Genomic DNA, 18,651 nt, shown 5'->3' on the forward strand with positions numbered 1-18,651 from the left:
TATCAAGAATTATCATGATAAATTTCACGTCAGATTTTTTTTAAAGTTTCTAGGCAGTTTTGGTCATTACTCTTTACATTTAAAGGCAGATTTTCGCTCCTGAGTGAGGAGCTATGATACAAAAGTCCTTTTCCTATGTTGTTCTGTATTTTCAAGCATCTGCCTCCATCACTTATGTATCACTGTGTCACTGTTATGCAGTTATATTTCCTATATTCAAACCTCACTGTACGCAGTCAACAGGTCTTTTCTCATTCGTAGATATGTTTGGAACCCCAATCTCTCCCATCGCCATCTTGGCGAGTTATCAGTCTGTGACTAAGGCCCGCAAAAGGAAGGCCACCAAGGAAAGTAAGCCCCAACGGAAGAGGGGTCGAAAGGTCCCTGATGCCTGCACCGACTCAGGCCACACCAGCACAGGTGACTTATATTTAAAAAAAATATGCTGCTGTTTGCATGGAAGCAATATGATCATGTTAAAATTGAGATTGTGTTGACTCCAGCTCAGAGGTATTTCAGTTTTCTCTCGTGATGTTTTTTACTTTGTTCTAAAAACTGGCGTGTCCAGCTTAAATAATAATTCTACATTTGAGAGACATAATTATTGACTTTCTTTCGTAGGATTTGATACAAATATTGACACCAACCACTAATCTTTAAGTATGAATACAACATGATGTTTAGTTTTATTGGCACTTGGGTACCAGACTAATTCTTGACTTCAGCTCATTTTTCCGTCAATAAGTTTGAGGTCTCCCAAGACGTTCTTAATATGTCAACCTACTTCCAGCATAAATCATTTTATTTCAAGTATTTCTTTAAATTTAGGATTACTTTAGTGCAGTAACGTGCCTCATTCATTCTTGTGCCTTGATAAAGACACTTGTTTCAGGACAAATCTTGCTACACAGTCACTTTTATAGGAAAAAGTGGATATCATTCGTGCTCCACTGTCACTTTGTTTTCACTTGCATTAATAAAACATGATTTCAAGATTATAAATGATCAACAGACTTGATCTCCTGGATTTCATTTGCAGGCTCTTGATAATATGTCTTTACTCGTTCACTGTGGAGGATAATGGCCACAGTCATTGTGAATAGTAAACAGTACTTTCACTAACCTTAACCAAACAGCAGTTGCCATGTTCACATAATGTAAGACCTTAGTTTTAAAATGTTGTTGTTTAAAATTATAAAACAATGTTGATTGTGATACAGAGTCATCCAATGTCATCCACCTTATGTGGTCATAGGATTCAAACCTCACTACATGCAGTCAATAGGTTGATGCTCACTGTTTTCTTGCCTCTTTTGCAGAGAGGATTGGCCCCCCGCAGTCACCCATCGCCATCTTGGCGAGTTATCAGTCTGTGACTAAGAACCGCAAAAGGAAGGCCACCACGGAAAATAAGCTCCAACGGAAGAGTGGTCGAAAGGTCCCTGATGCCTGCACCGACTCAGGCCACACCAGCACAGGTGACTTACTTTTAAAGAAAATGTGCTGCTGTTTGCATGGAAGCAATATGATCATGTTAAAATGGAGATTGTTTTGACTCCAGCTCAGAGGTATTTCCGTTTTCTCTCATGATGTTTTTCACGGTGTTTTAAACACTGGCTTTTCCAGCTTAAAGGAATAAGAACTTAGTTTTAAAATGTTGTTGTTTAAAATTACAAAACAATGTTGATTATGATACAGAATTTTGCAGAGTCATCCAATGTCATCCACCTTATGTGGTCATACGATTCAAACATGACTATATATAGTCAACAGGTTGATGCTCACTGTTTTCTTGCCTCTTTTGCAGAGAGGTTTGTCCACCCGCAGTCACCCGGCCCCATCTTGGCGAGTAATCAGCCTGTGATTAAGGCCAAGAGGAGGATCACCAAGCAGAAGGCCACAACTGAAAATGAACCTCCACTGCAGAAGCAGAGGGATGGTGAGGGCCCTGATGCCAGCAGTAACTCTGATCTATCAACCTTAGAGTCAGTGTCCAAAGTCAACAGCTCCACTGACAAGAGCACGGTGTTGTCAGGCCACACCAGCAGAGGTGACTTTTCTTTTTAATAAATTGTGTTGCCGATTGCATGGAAGCAATATGATCATGTTAAAATGGGGATTGGTGTTGACTCAAGTTCGGAGGAATTTCAGTTTTTCTTTTAGTGATGTTGTTAAGGTTGTTTTAAAAACGTTCTTGTCCAACTTAAATGAATAATTCTACATTTTGAGGAATTTAATTATTGACCATCTTCCTGAGGATTACATGTAAATATTGATTACACAGATTAAACAGACTAGATATGAGATGTAAATTAAATGATTCAGGCAAATATTTATCTTTCAGCCACCTGTCAGGCAGTTGGATTTTACTAAGTTTTCATGAATCTATCTGATAATTTCTCTCCACTGAGTTGTTTCCACAACATCTGAAAGCACTCCATATGTTAAAATGTGGTCGTTGAAAGCCTTACAAATATGAAAAAGTGGATGATGGGTTACTATATCAAAATGTCAGTCATGGAAAAAAAATGTTACATTAGAATCACAATTATATTAAACCATGTGTCTGTGTCTGTGTTCATTGGTGCAGCTGACTTTGAGGCCAAGTACGTGGAGCGTGAACGACTTGGTAAAGGAGGCTTTGGCACAGTTTACGCTGGCATCAGAAGGTCTGATGATTTACTAGTAAGTACATAATATGATGTGATTACAAATAATTTAATATAATATTCTCACATCTCACATACATAATCTGACTTCATCCCTTGGATTTACCAAAGTGTTTGTGATCTTTCCTGTAGGTGGCGATAAAACACATCCCCAAATCGTCTGTTCCCCGTCAAAGAGTGGTGAGTGATCTGTTGTCTCAGCACCAACTGTTGAAATCATTCCGTGACTTTTATGCTTTTGTTGTTTCCTTGTTGTTGAAGAGATACAAACGAATATTTTTCCTTTAGATGATAAATGGGAGATCACGTTTGATTCCCAAGGAGGTGCGGCTCATGCAGAGAGCTGCAGGCGAACCAGTGACTGTGGGAAGATCTGCAGCCGTGTCATTACTGGACTGGTACGACCTGAAACAAGAGGTTCTTCTGGTCATGGAGAGGCCAGTCGACTCTTCAGATCTGCTGCACCTCGTAAAAAAGAACTGTGGTCCTGTTGGCTGAGAACCATGCAAAGGTACTGGCGTTTTACTGTATTCCCAGACTACAACTGAAAAGGTCATCATTTTGAATATCATCATTTTCAGTGGAGAGTGTTAGGCTGCTATGACACCCATATTTCATGTTGGTCCAATCACAACTAACATTTTAAATTTGTAAAATATGTTATTGGAGATTCACTCTTTAGATACGTTTACTTTTATCGAGGGAACTTGAGTTGTAATTAAGGGATATATTAGTGGCTGAAAAGTTGAGAAAACTATAGCTACACAACAGCCTTTAGAAGGACCTTGTGCCAGGTCGTTTTTACAACTGCTGGTCCCGGAAAATAAGAAAGGCCTTTGGACCTCAGCTTAGTCCTCAAAGTGCTCAGACGTAGATGGATATTTGTACCCCTACAAGTTAATGTGAAGTGTGCTCTGATTGAAAGATCCAGAGCAGCTCCAACATAGACTGTGTTTTTCACTCCCACCCAGAGTCCCTTCTTCACCACTGTAACTCATTTGTGACTCTACCTCTTTCTCAGATCATCATGAAGCAGCTGCTGGATGCTGCCATCGATTTGAAAGCAAAGGGCATCTTCCACCGAGATTTAAAATTAGAGAACATCCTCATTGAGCCCAGCTCCGATGGACCGCGAGTGCGAATCATTGATTTTGGATGTGGCTGCAAAAGAAGGGAAAACTGCGTCTACAGCCAATTCTCTGGTACAGCCAACCTGTCTTGTTATCCTGCTCTTCATTCATCTGATTTTAAAATCTCTGCCTGTTCATCATCCTTAGTTTTTTTCTGTGTCCTTCATTTGCACACATCTCGGATTGATGAGAATTACACATATTTCCTCAACTAGGATTTCTTAGGACTTTTAGTATGTTGTTCTGGACACCTCATAGAAATGATCTATGCTGAAAAAAGGGTTACTTCTATTTTTGGCTCCAAAATGGGTTACTTTGCCTGGACTATTTAGCAAACATTGAAAACGGGTCCCCCAGACCCGAACAACATACAAGGGTTAAGTACATAATGGAAGATGATGAAATGTAATCATGCGGTGGCAAAAATCAGGCAAATGAAACTCCAGCAGAACAGCGGAGAACTCTAAAGTATGGGATGCATATTTAATCCCGTATATAATATTTCACTTATGTCGTTTAAAATCATTTTTCAGTGTTTTGCCGCCTACATTTGCAAAAATAAAATTTAACAGACCCCTAAACCATCGCTGCAGTTCGCGAGCCAGCCACTGCGCTTTCCGTAGCTTCCCGGCACTACGCTGCCGGTGCGAACCATAGATATATCTATGGTGCGAACAGTCCAATTATTTATAATGGTCGCGGAAAGGAGGCGGACTGCTTTCGTGGCGATTCTATCTCCGGTGCTGATAATGTTGTGACGTAAATATATTGGTTTATACTGCAAGTGTCACATCATAATAAATCAGTCTCTTGTGCCGCCCTCTCTGCATTTTGCACCCTAGGCAACCGCCTATGTCACCTATGCGAGGAGCCGTCCCTGCTTCCACCCGTGGCCTCGGATCAGCCTCGCCGGTGTGAACGAGTGCGCTGGTTCTAATCTAAAGAGACATGTCTGCCACAGAGGCCAGCGAGTCTTGCGGTGGAGTGCTGTGTACGATCAATGCAGCCCGCTCTGTCTCCTGACTCTGTGACACACGCCAACTGCCATTACTTTTGAAAGACACATTCTCCCTTAACAGTTTTTTGTTTTGTTCATGAAATATACTTTTACACACAGGGGGGCTTCTTCTCACAGTCTAAAGACGTGCTGATTAGGCACAGGTTGATTAAACCGTTGTCCTGTGGAGGATCTCTGAAGAAATGGTTCTCCATAGGTTGCCTCTTCCACATGCACAACGCAGGAGGGGGTTCTCTGCTTGGACGCGTTACAACCATAGATATATATATATAAAGACTAGATGTCTCATCCGCGTTTCCGGTCAACGGAGTCGAACGTCCGCACATGGCGGCCATCTTGCCAAAGGCATCTTGCCCACCTATAATATTGTGGTTTGGTAGTGGTACATGTACTTTTTAAATATAAAAATAAAATATTGATGTATATTTGTAAAGGGAAATCTTGTACATATATAACATTATTCAATTTTTTTGAAAATAACATAATTATTCATAAGTATGCAGTGTCATAACTACATCTCTGACGTTTGTAACAAACCGAACTATTTAAAAATCTGTTGAGAATTTAGCAAGTTATGGTTAATTAAAAAGTACGTACCACTACAACACAATGTTATGGGTGGGCGAGCTGCCTGTGGCAAGATGGCCGCCATGTGCGGACGTTCGACTCCGTTGGCCAAGACATCTAGACTTCATATATATCTATGGTTACAACAGCATCCAATTCTCAGCAGCATTCTGGCGAGGCTTGGTGCAGCAGGCAGAGGCAGAATGCAACATATTATTCCTCTGCAGAGATCAACTGATTTTGTTTAAAACACTTCGACAACAGCAGCGTCGGCTCTTATGACCACAAACTCTCTTGACTTCTTCGTTGGTGTTTTCTTCGTTTGGCACCGATTTTTCATCCGGACATGTTTATTTTGTTATTGTTTTTCTTGTTGCATCTGTTGTGTGTTATATAACAACTGCACCACTCGCTCACAGTGAATCCTAGAGTCTGTTGATTGACTGTATGTGTGAATGTAAGACGGAATGGTTGTGTGTGTCTGTATATTGGCCCTGTTATTTGCTGGCTCCAACTCCCCCAAGACCCTCCAAAGGTTAGGTTGTCGGTGGACTTTGGATGATGGATGGATGGAAAAACAAGGAGGGAAGGAAAGACAAAGTAGAAGGATGTAATCAAGCTTTGTCCCATTAAACTGCTAAATCAGCCGTTTGATGACAAATAACTGGGAAGCAGAAGAGGAAGAAAGGCAGAGCACAGCTGCTCAGTTGCCATGCAGAATTGTCACATTGGCAGATTTTTCTGATTGAGGCTAAAATTCCAGTTGTAAAATCTCTGCTGCAGCTGAAAGAAACAACAGATTAATGGTCGGCTGTTTGATTTCCATGGAGGAAATCAAACCAGCGGAAAATGGGAGGGAATCTGCTGATTGGAAGGCACACTGCACAGTTCATGGGTCTGTGATGATTGATTAATTTATGTGATGACATAATATCACATCTTCACTCTCCTGCCCTGCAGATGCAGCGTCTGCAGAGCAGCAGAGTCCTGAGGGTTCATCAGGGTCCTTGCAGACAGATGAGGGAAAGCTATTTACTCTAGAGATGAAAACCCTCCTGAACCAAAACATCACAGACGTAAAACTAAAGTGTGACATATCTGCATTGCACTATTATTTCTCCTAAAATTCCTCCTTTTTTAGATCCAGATTTATATTTGGATCTGCACTAAATTGAATACTCTCCTAAATATCAGTCCCTTACTCATGCCTGATGTTTTATTTTTGTCGAGATCCATGTTGAAAAAGTCAACGTTGAAGAAAAATAAAATCTAAAATGCATTGTCTTGTAACTAACCCATTTCACATCCATCTACCAAGTTTCATAGTAATATTATTTCCTCCTTTGCTGAGTTTATACTCTTTTTTTGTCACACAGGATCAAGAAAAACAAATCTGGAAGTAGAACATTGATATGTTACAAGTTGATATTGGGAACTTGTTAGCCACATATAGCATGTAGCAGCACATAATGAACCGAAGCATTAAAGCTGCAGGACCTCAAATCTAAATATTGACCATTAATCAGGATTTTTTTTTCGCTACAAACCACCCTTTTCATATACAAGTAGTCATGTGATCCACTGTTACAGTAAATGTCTCTTGTGTGAAATCACCTAACTTGTTGTGTTTGTTTTGCTCATGAAGGAAGCAGGTTAGAACAGGCCTTATTCCCACTATGATAACACAGTGACACTTTCATGGAGTTTTGCTGGTAGTGTCTTTGTTATATATCATAGCTATGGTATTCAAATGAAATGATTAGCAGCTCATCAACCTACATACATATTTGCCACAACGCAGGAATCGATGATCACAGGGTGCAGCTAACAGCACGTGTCCATTCTATAAATGTCGGGCGGTGTGGCCTAGTGGTTAGAGTGATGGTTCTCCAACAAGAAGGTTGCTGGTTCAAACCCCACTCTCTCCCATCTGCATGCCTAAGTGTCCTTGGCAAGATACTGAACCCCTAAATGGCCCCTCATGAATGTTGAGTGTACTAATTGTAAGTCGCTTTGGACAAAAAAGCGTCAGCCAAAATGTAATGTAATGTAATGTCAATTTTGAATGGCAATGGCCATCAGCCCTGTTATTCATCAAAAGTTTTACAAAGTCAGGCTAAGTCCCCCCCCCACACACCCCTTCCCCTAACTTCAGTTTGAGGGTAGATTGCTCACTTTAATTTATCCCCTCTGGCTGTGATGATGGGAGAGGAGTTATAGGGAGCCATTGATGTCGGGGGTTGAAATGGTTAATGGACGGGTGAGGCGGATGACAAGGACAGAGGGAAAGGAACAGGCAATGGAGGAAAAAGAGGGATAAAATGGGTGAGATGAGGAGAAAAGACAGGGGGTAATGAGAGAAGGAAGCAAAGGTGGGGTGGAGAGGGAGCGGGGGACTTGAGGAGCAGAGGGGAGGAGAAACCGGGCTAATGGCTGAACCCACAGCTGGCTCACCTGAATGGAAGGAGGAGCCATAAATAAACCGTTGGACAGCAATAAATATAGTATGACAGGTAATCAACACAGTAACCCAAGTCCCCCAATTTGAATTTTGAATCTGAATTTCCCTCGGGATTAATAAAGTATCCATCTATCTATCTATCCAAGGACACTGCTGGCTAAAGAGGCCGTGGACAGCCCGGTGTGGCACACGCACCCTGACTGATAAGCGGCTGATTGAGGCTCAGCCTGTGAGGAGATGTTACAAAAATTCCAGACAAGAGAACGAGCCGAGCGCAGAGGAGGAGAGAGCAGATGAAGATGACCTTTAGCCCTCAAACGTATGGCGCGCTGGCCGAGGGATCGAAGGCAGTCAATAATAGATACATTGAATTGTCAAGCTGTAATTGATCCATTAAATTGTCCAGCTGTAATTGTTGACCGTGTGCATTTTAATACATTATTTGGGGAACATATGTATATGTTTACACTTAATATTGATTGGTTCCTTCCAATCAAGAGAGCAAGACAATTTTGAATTCTAAACATTGTCCAAAGGCTTGGTGATATATCAAGAATAATCGCAATAAATGTCACATCAGCTTTTTTTTTAAGTTTATAGGCAGATTTGGTCATTACTCTGTAAATATAAAGGCAGATTTTTGCTACTGAGTGAGGGGCTATGTTATAAAAGTAATTTTCCTATGTTGTTCTGTATTTTCAAGCATCTGCCTCCATCACTTATGTATCACTGTGTCACTGCTATGCCCTTTTATTCATGATTTGATCAATACTCCTCTCTTTAAGTTTAAAGGCAGATTTTTGCTCCCTAGTGAGGAGCTATGTTATAAAAGTCCTTTTCCTATGTTGTTCTGTATTTTCAAGCATCTGCCTCCATCACTTATGTACCACTGTGTCACTGTTATGCACTTGTATTTCCTCTCGCCACACTTTGTGATCACTGGTTCTATCTCCTTGCTGGACCTCTACTCACACCAAACCAGTTTGCTACGAACTCTCGACCGACCTATATTCAGGTAATTTACCCAAATGTAAATACCCTCCTGCTTCTGTTCTTTCACCATCATCATCATATCAGCATGATGATGATGCAAAATCTCCCAAAGCAACAAGCCTAGTAAGAAGTATATAAATATGATATTTTCCAACATTCTTTATTTAATTACACTTAATATTGATTGACTCTCGACCGACCTATATTCAGGTAATTTACCCAACTGTAAATTCCCTTAACCAAACAGTAGTTGCCATGTTCACATAATTTAACAATTTAGATTTAAAATGTTGTTGTTTAAAATTACAAAACAATGTTAATTGTGACATAGAATTTTGCAGAGTCATCCAATGTCATCCATCTTATGTGGTCATAGGATTCAAACCTCACTACACGCAGTCAACAGTTTTTTTCTCATTCGTAGATATGTTTGGCACCCCAGTCTCACCCATCGCCATCTTGGCGAGTTATCAGTCTGTGACTAAGGCCCGCAAAAGGAAAGTACCAGGGGAAGTAAGCCCCAATGGAAGAGGGCTGGAAAGGTCCCTGATGCCTGCACCGACTCAGGCCACATCAGCACAGGTGACTAATATTTAAAGAAAATGTGCTGCTGTTTGCATGGAAGCAATATGATCATGTTAAAATGGAGATTGTGTTGACTCCAGCTCAGAGGTATTTCAGTTTTCTTTTTGTGATGTTTTTCACGGTGTTTTAAACACTGGCTTTTCCAGCTTAAAGGAATAAGAACTTAGTTTTAAAATGTTGTTTAAAATTACAAAACAATGTTGATTGTGATACAGAATTTTGCAGAGTCACCTTATGTGGTCATGCGATTCAAACATGACTATATGCAGTCAACAGGTTGATGCTCACTGTTTTCTTGCCTCTTTTGTAGAGAGGATTGGCCCCACTCAGTCACCCAGCCCCATCTTGGCGAGTAAGCGGCCTGTGATTAAGGCCAAGAGGAGGATCACCAAGCAGAAGGCCACAACTGAAAACGAAACTCCACTGCAGAAGCAGAGGGATGGTGAGGGCCCTGATGCCAGCACCAACTCTGGTTAATCAACCCAAGAGTCAGTGCCCAAGGTCAACAGCTCCACTGACAAGAGCACGGTGTTGTCAGGCCACAACAGCAGAGGTGACTTTTCTTTTTAAGAAAATGTGTACTTGTTTGCATGGAAGCAATATGATCATGTTAAAATGGGGATTGGTGTTGACTCCAGTTCGGAGGAATTTCAGTTTTTCTTTTGGTGATTTGGTTCGGGTTGTTTTAAAAACGTTCTTGTCCAACTTAAATGAATAATTCTACATTTTGAGGAATTTAATTATTGACCTTCTTCCTGAGGATTACATGTAAATATTGATAACACAGATTAAACAGACTAGATATGAGATGTAAATTAAATGATTCAAGCAAATATTTATCTTTCAGCCAGGCAGATGGATTTTAGTTAGTTTTGATGGAGCTATGATAATTTCTCTCCACTGAGCTATTTCCACAACATCTGAAAACACTCCATATGTTGAAATGTGGTGGTTGAAAGCCTTAGAAATATGAAAAAGTGAATGATGTAAGAGGTATTGATGCTTTTTTCACATTTGTATTAAACCATGTGTCTGTGTTCATTGGTGCAGCTGACTTTGAGGCCAAGTACGTGGAGCTTGAACCACTTGGTAAAGGAGGCTTTGGCACAGTTTACGCTGGCATCAGAAGGTCTGATGATTTACTAGTAAGTACATAATATGATGTGATTACAAATAATTTAATATAATATTCTCACATCTCACATACATAATCTGACTTCATCCCTCGGACTAACCCAGCGGTCGGCAACCTGCGGCTCCGGAGCCGCATGCGGCTCTTCAGCCCCTCTGCAGTGGCTCCCTGTGCAGAGCATGTTGCGCAATGCGCATATTTTTCGCGAACGGTGAACTTAACGAATCAGTTCTTTCATATGATGAGCTTGAGTGAACGTCACATTCACATACATTTTTTAAATAATCATCGTAACAGGCCATCATTAAATACCAGGAGCGGGTGAATGTGTGTGTGTGTGTGTGGGTGTGTGTCCGCGCTCCCAGATAGCCGACACACACACAGAGCCGGGGCTCCGCCCCCCACCCTGAGCTCTGCTCACTCGCTCAGAGACACAGTGAGATCGGAGCTCGTTCACATGGAGCAGCCTCTCAGTGACTGACCGGCTGCTTCTCAACAGTGGAATCAGTGAAAACAACGAGTTTCTCTGGTGTCAGCTGATCAGAGATCCGCGCCTAAGCTTCTTGATCAGAGCAGAAGCTGCAGGTGGTTTGTACCGATCTGCAGTTTCTGTGTCCGCCTCCAGTCTGACCTGCTCTCACTTTTGTTTTAATATTTCAGCAACTAAAATATGCATCACATCCTGTTACGTCCCGGCGCTCTTCCCTGCAGGTCGCTAATCTATAGTTCCGACCCCCGGCCTCGGTAAACTAATCATGGATAATTCCCAGAAAAGAAAAGTCTGGGAGGAAAATAGAGTTTAATTCTGCGTGGACAGATTAATTTGTTTTCACTGCCACCGATGCTGTCTTACATGTATGTTTGATATGTGGCGAGGAATTAGAGAACAATAAGAAATGTAATGTTGAAAGATATTTCCAGAGCAAGCACACAGCATCTGCTGAAAAGTACCAAGCTGGAGATGAGCAAAAAACGCTGAGCTCTGTGTTTAATTTATTCCAAAGTAGGCCCACACATTTTGTTCTCCAATTCATAAGAGTTTGGTGTTTTCCTATTTTGTAACAGGTAAAAATAGCAGTTAAATGTCAACAATTTTTTTAAATATTATTAAATAAATGCAACAAACTATAGTTTTTATTTATATTGTATAACTATATATATATATAACTTTATAACCTGTATTTTCAAATATGTTGTGCGGCTCCAGGCAGATTTAATTTGGGGGAAGAGGGGGCGAAATGGCTCTTTCGATAGTAAAGGTTGCCTACCCCTGGACTAACCAAAGTGTTTGTGATCTGTCCTGTAGGTGGCGATAAAACACATACCCAAAACATCTGTTCCCCGTCAAAGAGTGGTGAGTGATCTGATGTCTCAGCACCAACTGTTGAAATCATTCCGTGACTTTTATGCTTTTGTTGTTTCCTTGTTGTTGAAGAGATACAAACGCATATTTTTCCTTAAGATGATAAATGGGAGGTCACGTTTGATTCCCAAGGAGGTGCTGCTCATGCAGAGAGCTGCAGGCGAACCAGTGACTGTGGGAAGATCTGCAGCCGTGTCATTACTGGACTGGTACGACCTGAAACAAGAGGTTCTTCTGGTCATGGAGAGGCCAGTCGACTCTACAGATCTGCTGCACCTCGTAAAAAAGAACTGTGGTCCGTTGGCTGAGAACCATGCAAAGGTACTGGCGTTTTACTGTATTCCCAGACTACAACTGAAAAGGTCATCATTTTGAATATCATCATTTTCAGTGCAGAGTGTTTGGCTGCTATCATACCAATATTTCATGTTGGTCCAATCACAACTAACATTTTAAATTTGTCAAAAATATTATTGGAGATTCACTCTTTAGATACGTTTACTTTTATCAAGGGAACTTGAGTTGTAATTAAGGGATATATTAGTGGCTGAAAAGTTGAAAAGGCCTTTGGACCTCAGCTTAGTCCTCAAAGTGCTCAGAAGTAGATGGATATTTGAACCCCTACAAGTTCATGTGAAGTGTGCTCTGATTGAAAGATCCAGAGCAGCTCCAACATAGACTGTGTTTTTCACTCCCACCCAGAGTCCCTTCTTCACCACTCTAACTCATTTGTGACTCTACCTCTTTCTCAGATCATCATGAAGCAGCTGCTGGATGCTGCCATCGATTTGAAAGCAAAGGGCATCTTCCACCGAGATTTTAAAATTAGAGAACAGCCTCATCGTTTCCTTATCGTTTGTCCTCTCTCCTCACAGACTGCCAAGACTTCTTGAAAATGTGTCTGGTTTTAGACCCTAAGAAGCGTGCCACTTTGGAGGAACTGAAGCAACACTGCTGGTTAGATAGGCCTATACCAGCCCATTCCAAACCAACCCAGCCCCAACTCCCCCATCCCCAATCTCATCATATCCCAACCATTCATCCCCAACTCCCCCATCTACAACTCCTCCATCCCCAAACTCACCATTTCCAAACCTCCCATCCCCAACTCCTCCATCCCCAACTCCCCCATCCCCAACTCCCCTATCCTCAACTCCTCCATCCCCAACCCCATCATTTCCAAACCATCCATCCCCAACTTTCCTATCCTCAACTCCCCAATCACCAATCCTACCAGATCCAATCCAACCAGCCCCAATTCCCCACTTTCCAAATCCTCTTTCCCCAACCCACCCATTTAAATGTATACTGCAATAGGTAAGGTACTTCCTGGTCGGATTTTTATCAGACTCCATGAGCCAGCCGGAATAACCTCCATGTGCGTTGTGGCATCACAAGAGGGCGTTTGATGCAGTGGCATTATGTTCCCTACCCTGGGAGTGGCCACCACGCCACAAGATGGCTGCCGGGAGGACTTCATCTCCCAAAAGGCACTACTGGGGGAGTTGCCAATGCCTCCGCCCTCATTAAAGCTGGAGCTCAGGTGAGGAGAGCATTGAAGACAGACAGGAAGCAGCCAGCATGAGACGTGGAAGATGTCAGGTTATGTGGAAGGAGATGGACCCAGGATGCAGAAGATGAACAGGATGGGAAAACTGGACGAGACAGCAAGTAACGACAACCCATAAGAGAACGTGTAAAACACGTAACGAACGGACAAAGCACACAGGGGAACACAGAGGCTTAAAAAGAGACACAGGGAAGGCTGGGGTAATTAGCCACAGGTGCAACACATGAGGACTTGGGAAGACAATCACCAAGACAGGAAGTGACACACCCGAGAAGCTGGAAAACACCAAAGGAAAACAAGACTACAAAATAAAACAGGAAACGGAAAACACAAAGAGACGGAAATCCACAAACTAAAATGACAGAATGTCACAGAAGAAACTACTTTGTATTTGTACTCTGTATAGTGCCCGGAGACAATGTATCAAGTGATTTTTTTGTAAAATAAAATGAAAATGTTTGTTATAAACATGCTTCAGGATTTATATTTCACCATGAAAGGATAATTGCTTATCGTCAGTTACCAAACTCCTCATTTACTGAGGTTACAGATTAATAAAGATCTTTTTCACAAAATGTTTTCACAATGGGGGGGACAGGAGGCTCACCGGCTTGTGAAGCTGTGCAAGCAGGAAAAGCTGCTGAAGTGTTCCAATCTGTGCAACCCAGTGTGTGTCAGGAGCTGACCCAGGATTATTACACAGGTCCAACTAATTCTCATTTGATCCAGCAGTCTGCTCATGTTCAGGCCTCATATTTTTTATCTGTGACATGTGCAGTGATAGGTTTTTAATCTGATGGACTCAAAAGGACAAAACACACATGAGCAGCAGCAGATTCACTGGAACATAGCTCAGGGTCACCATCTCGTGGCCAGAGAAGGAACTGTACTCTGTTACATTCTGATTAAATTCTCTCCATCCTCATGTTTCTAGATGTATAATTGCAGTTAAGACATTTTTTAAATGCATAATTCAACACTATATATTCAGTCAAGATATTCAGCTCACACACCCACACTGTTACAGGCTGATCCTAAAGTAAATAAATGTAAAGCAGAATACGTGGTATAATATTTTATTCGCATATTTTATGGAATACAAAGCCCCCATCCCCACACCCACCCCAAAAAGTGTGCACATCAGATCTATTTTTAAGGACAATGAAAAACAATATCCAAGAGACAAAGGGAAACTGATTAATGGGTGCTTAAGTGTCAGACTTCAGTTTAATGTGATGTCTTCATATAAAAAGGAAACCCTCTCATCATGAATCAATAAACCCTTGAAAAAAAGTAGCCTGGTTGAAGAGTCAGTTGACAAAAGGTGCGGCAGCGGAACATAAAGCGAGAGCGAAGCGTGAGATTCCTTGTTGAAAAAAATAAACATCTTTCCATCCATCTTTGTCGTTATGACTACGAGGACGTAATCAATCATGTGCAACAATAATAACAATCATGTAAATTCAGTCACTTCTTTATTGTTTTACACAATCTTTGCTAAGCTGCACTTAAGGAATGAAATATTTCCCCCAAATCAGACCTGGGGGAGAAACAAAATTCAGATCATTATACCAAAGAAACAAAAAAGAAGGGATAAGAAAATGGCAAGCAAGGCTTCAAATGAATACAACTCATGTACTAGCAGCCAACTTAGGTCCAATAATGTAGGCTTTTTCAAAATGGTTTCGAAACATCTGGATGTGTTTGACATAACTAACCATAGCTTCTCCTTGAATTTGTTATTCCTGAAAGCAAGATCTGGTCAGGGGTCTTCGTTGATCTCATGTCACGACATGTAAGACAAACCAGCTTGAGAACAGGATGGTAAAACCACCGACGATTACGGTGGAATTAAAATAAAGAACATTAGTAACATCACTGCTATTGTATCCATACATTTAATCCATGACTATGTCCATTTCATACATTTGGGGAATGCATTTGTTCCATCTGTGGTTGGCACACATACTCCAACATTAGTGAGATGGCGGACCCTGATGGATAGCAAACAACTTATCTAACCTTGGACGGATGGATGTTGTCAGGCAGAGGGTCAAATCAGCTCACAATATGTTGGATGCATGTTAATGTGTATTTAAAGACATTTCAATTTGTTGGAAAAAGATTGGTTCGAAAATAATAATAATAATAATAATAATAATAATAGACCTCTGCCCTAGCCCCTTACCCACCTTCACTATCACAACTAAATGCGTAACCTTACGCTCATTCTAGCCCTCACACCAAGTCTTAACCGTCAAACCAGACTTTGAAAACGCGAGGACCGGACAAAATGTTATCCCTTTGCAAAAATGTCCTCACTCTGTATGGTTTATGCTCAAAATGGTCTTTAAAAAGTACAAAGTACAACTACACAAACACACACAGACAGAGACACACAGAGACAGACACAGACACACACAGACACACACACACACACACACACACACACAGTTGTGTCTCCATTACTTTATTGGACATTACATTGACTTACATAAATTTCCCTTACACTTATTTTAACCTTAAAAATAGTTACTAAGTGCCTAACTCTAATCCTAATGTTAACTTAAACTTAACCATAACCTAACATGAACAATTCAAATGGGTGTGTCTATACCTTAAAAATGTAATGATTTCCATAATGGGAACTTGATTTTTTGTTCCCTTAATGAAACTGTTTAAACAGATTCAGGTCACCACAACATGAGTATTACCTGGACAACACACACACACGGACATGACACACAAAGCAAACTTGAGATATGACTTAGCTCTTTTCTCATTTCTTCCACCCAGGGCCGGCCCTGGCAATGTTTGCGCCCGAGGCGAGATTTAAGAATGGCTCCCCCCAGCATACACATGCAAATTGTCATGCATCCCCAAGAACTTTTGGACTTTATACAGATGCACACACAGGCAGACAAAATAGTAAGCTATAAAAAATAATACAAATATATAATACAAATATAAAGAGTCTGAAATCAGCTGTACAGACACTATATCATGTCATGTTGACAAAAATAACCATTCATGATGTCCACAATCGGGATGATTCTTACCTCTATATTGTTCTTTCTTCTCTTTCTCTACTATGCTGCACTTTCTGAATCGTGCACCTGATAATTTTATGACTCTAACCGCAGTCTAACATCGCAGCGTGTACGTCAGGGACACTTCTTAGGCGGTCGCCTGACTGCCCACACAGGAGGCGCATTTCACCGTGCTGGTTCAGGGGTAAATGATGACGGCCTTCACAGGTGACAAGCAAGCCTGTAGCCCTCAGCCCCCCACAAGAGAGTATGTGCTTATGTGTGTCTGTCTGTTAAGACACAACTGACAAATGTGTGGCTTAACCCTTGTGTGGTGTTCATGTTTTGGTCACCCAGCCAATGTTTGTGGGTCTGGTGGAGCCACCGCATTATTCAGTCTTTCAATCAATAAAACAATATATGTAAAAAATGCTTAACAGGTGTTAACTTTATCCCAATTACAAGCAATATAAACAGTATATATGGTTAATATTTGTCTTTAACCCCTGTTAAATCACATTAATGAATAAAAGTGCTTTTCTTTTTTTGTGATGAAATACAATTAAACAAAGAAACATCAATTACAATCAAGATATGATTGGAAAAAACAAATATGAAACAAGGTTTTTCATCAGTATTGACGTTTATTTATTGAACTTAATTACAAATTGAACACACTCATGTCAGTCTACACACAAGTCCCAATGAACAGATACAGTATCTAGAAATAATTTTTGAAGAGAGAAAATCTTTGGAAGACAATAAAGGGGAAGAGTTTAGAGAATATGAAGATCATGTTTCTGTCAATTCAGAGTCTGACAGTGAGTTTGGGTTAGAAGAGGATGAGCTTGACCATCAGCCAGCTACGTAAAAAGTTAATCTGCAGCCAGTCTCAAATCCAGGGCAGGCCATAAGCAGCCAACATATGGATGACAAAAAATTATGACAATTTAATGGTCTTTTGCACTTTAGCCACCCCGCATGGCTACCAATGTAATAACGTGCAATCAGGGCCGACACGGATAGCAGTGTGCAGGACATCAAGCCTTCTTACGAACTTTTCATTACGAAAATCATTGTGGATTGCACAAATTTTGAGGGACGGCAAGTTTTCGTAGAAAGCTCGAATGAGATGGACCAAACCCATGTATTTGCATACTTTGGGGTTATTATCCGTGCTGGAGTTTTCAAATCCAAAGGGGAATCAACAGAATCCTTGTGGGGTGCTGTAACTGGCAGAGAACTTTTACGTAAATGTGCAGGAATGTGGGAGCTGAGGTGATTGAAATATACAATTTAACACTTTTTGTAGTCCTTGGTCCAGTGCACCCGAACAACAAATATGTAATATAAATGTGTAGGGGTGCTGTAAAGTGTAAAGACACTGAATATATGTTCCTTTATATGTTCATCACAGAAAATGAGCCAAGGCCAATGAGTCTCAGGTTGAAAAAAATATTTATTGCATCATTTCTTTTTTTTTAGCAAACATTGAAAACGGGTCCCACAGACCCGAACACCATACAAGGGTTAAGTACATAATGGAAATGTCATCATGCGGGGGCAAAATAAGGCAAATGAAACTCCAGGAGAACAGCGGAGAACTGTAAAGTATGTGATGCATATTTAATCACGTATATAATATTTCACTTAAATCGTTTAAAATCGTCTTTCGTTTTTCAGTGTGTTTGCCACATACATTGCTCGCGGCGAGCGAAAAAAATTTAACAGACCCCTAAACCATCACTGCAGATCGCGAGCCAGCCGCGGTGCTTCCCGTAGCTTCCCGGCACTACGCTGCCAGTGCGAACCATAGATATATCTATGGTGCTGTTGGAGCTATTTATTTAGTTGTAGTACTTAGTGCTGTTTAGTTTATTATTTTGTTTAGTGAGTATTTAGTTTTTTGGTTATTCTCAGTCAATTTGCTTGATTTCATTATGATTAGATTTCTATTAGTATTCTAGTTTATTATTTGTTTACTTTAGGTGTTTCTTGTTTATTATTTGTGTTTTGTTTCATTTGGGCACGGTAGGGGGGCACCTGAAGTTATATAGGTAGGCTGTCGGTAAGGGACCAGCATGCACCTGGGTGGGCAAATGGTTTTTTACCGGAGCGGGAGAGGCACAGGAAT

Source organism: Platichthys flesus, chromosome 4 (assembly GCF_949316205.1).
Source record: "Platichthys flesus chromosome 4, fPlaFle2.1, whole genome shotgun sequence".
NCBI lineage: Eukaryota > Metazoa > Chordata > Actinopteri > Pleuronectiformes > Pleuronectidae > Platichthys > Platichthys flesus.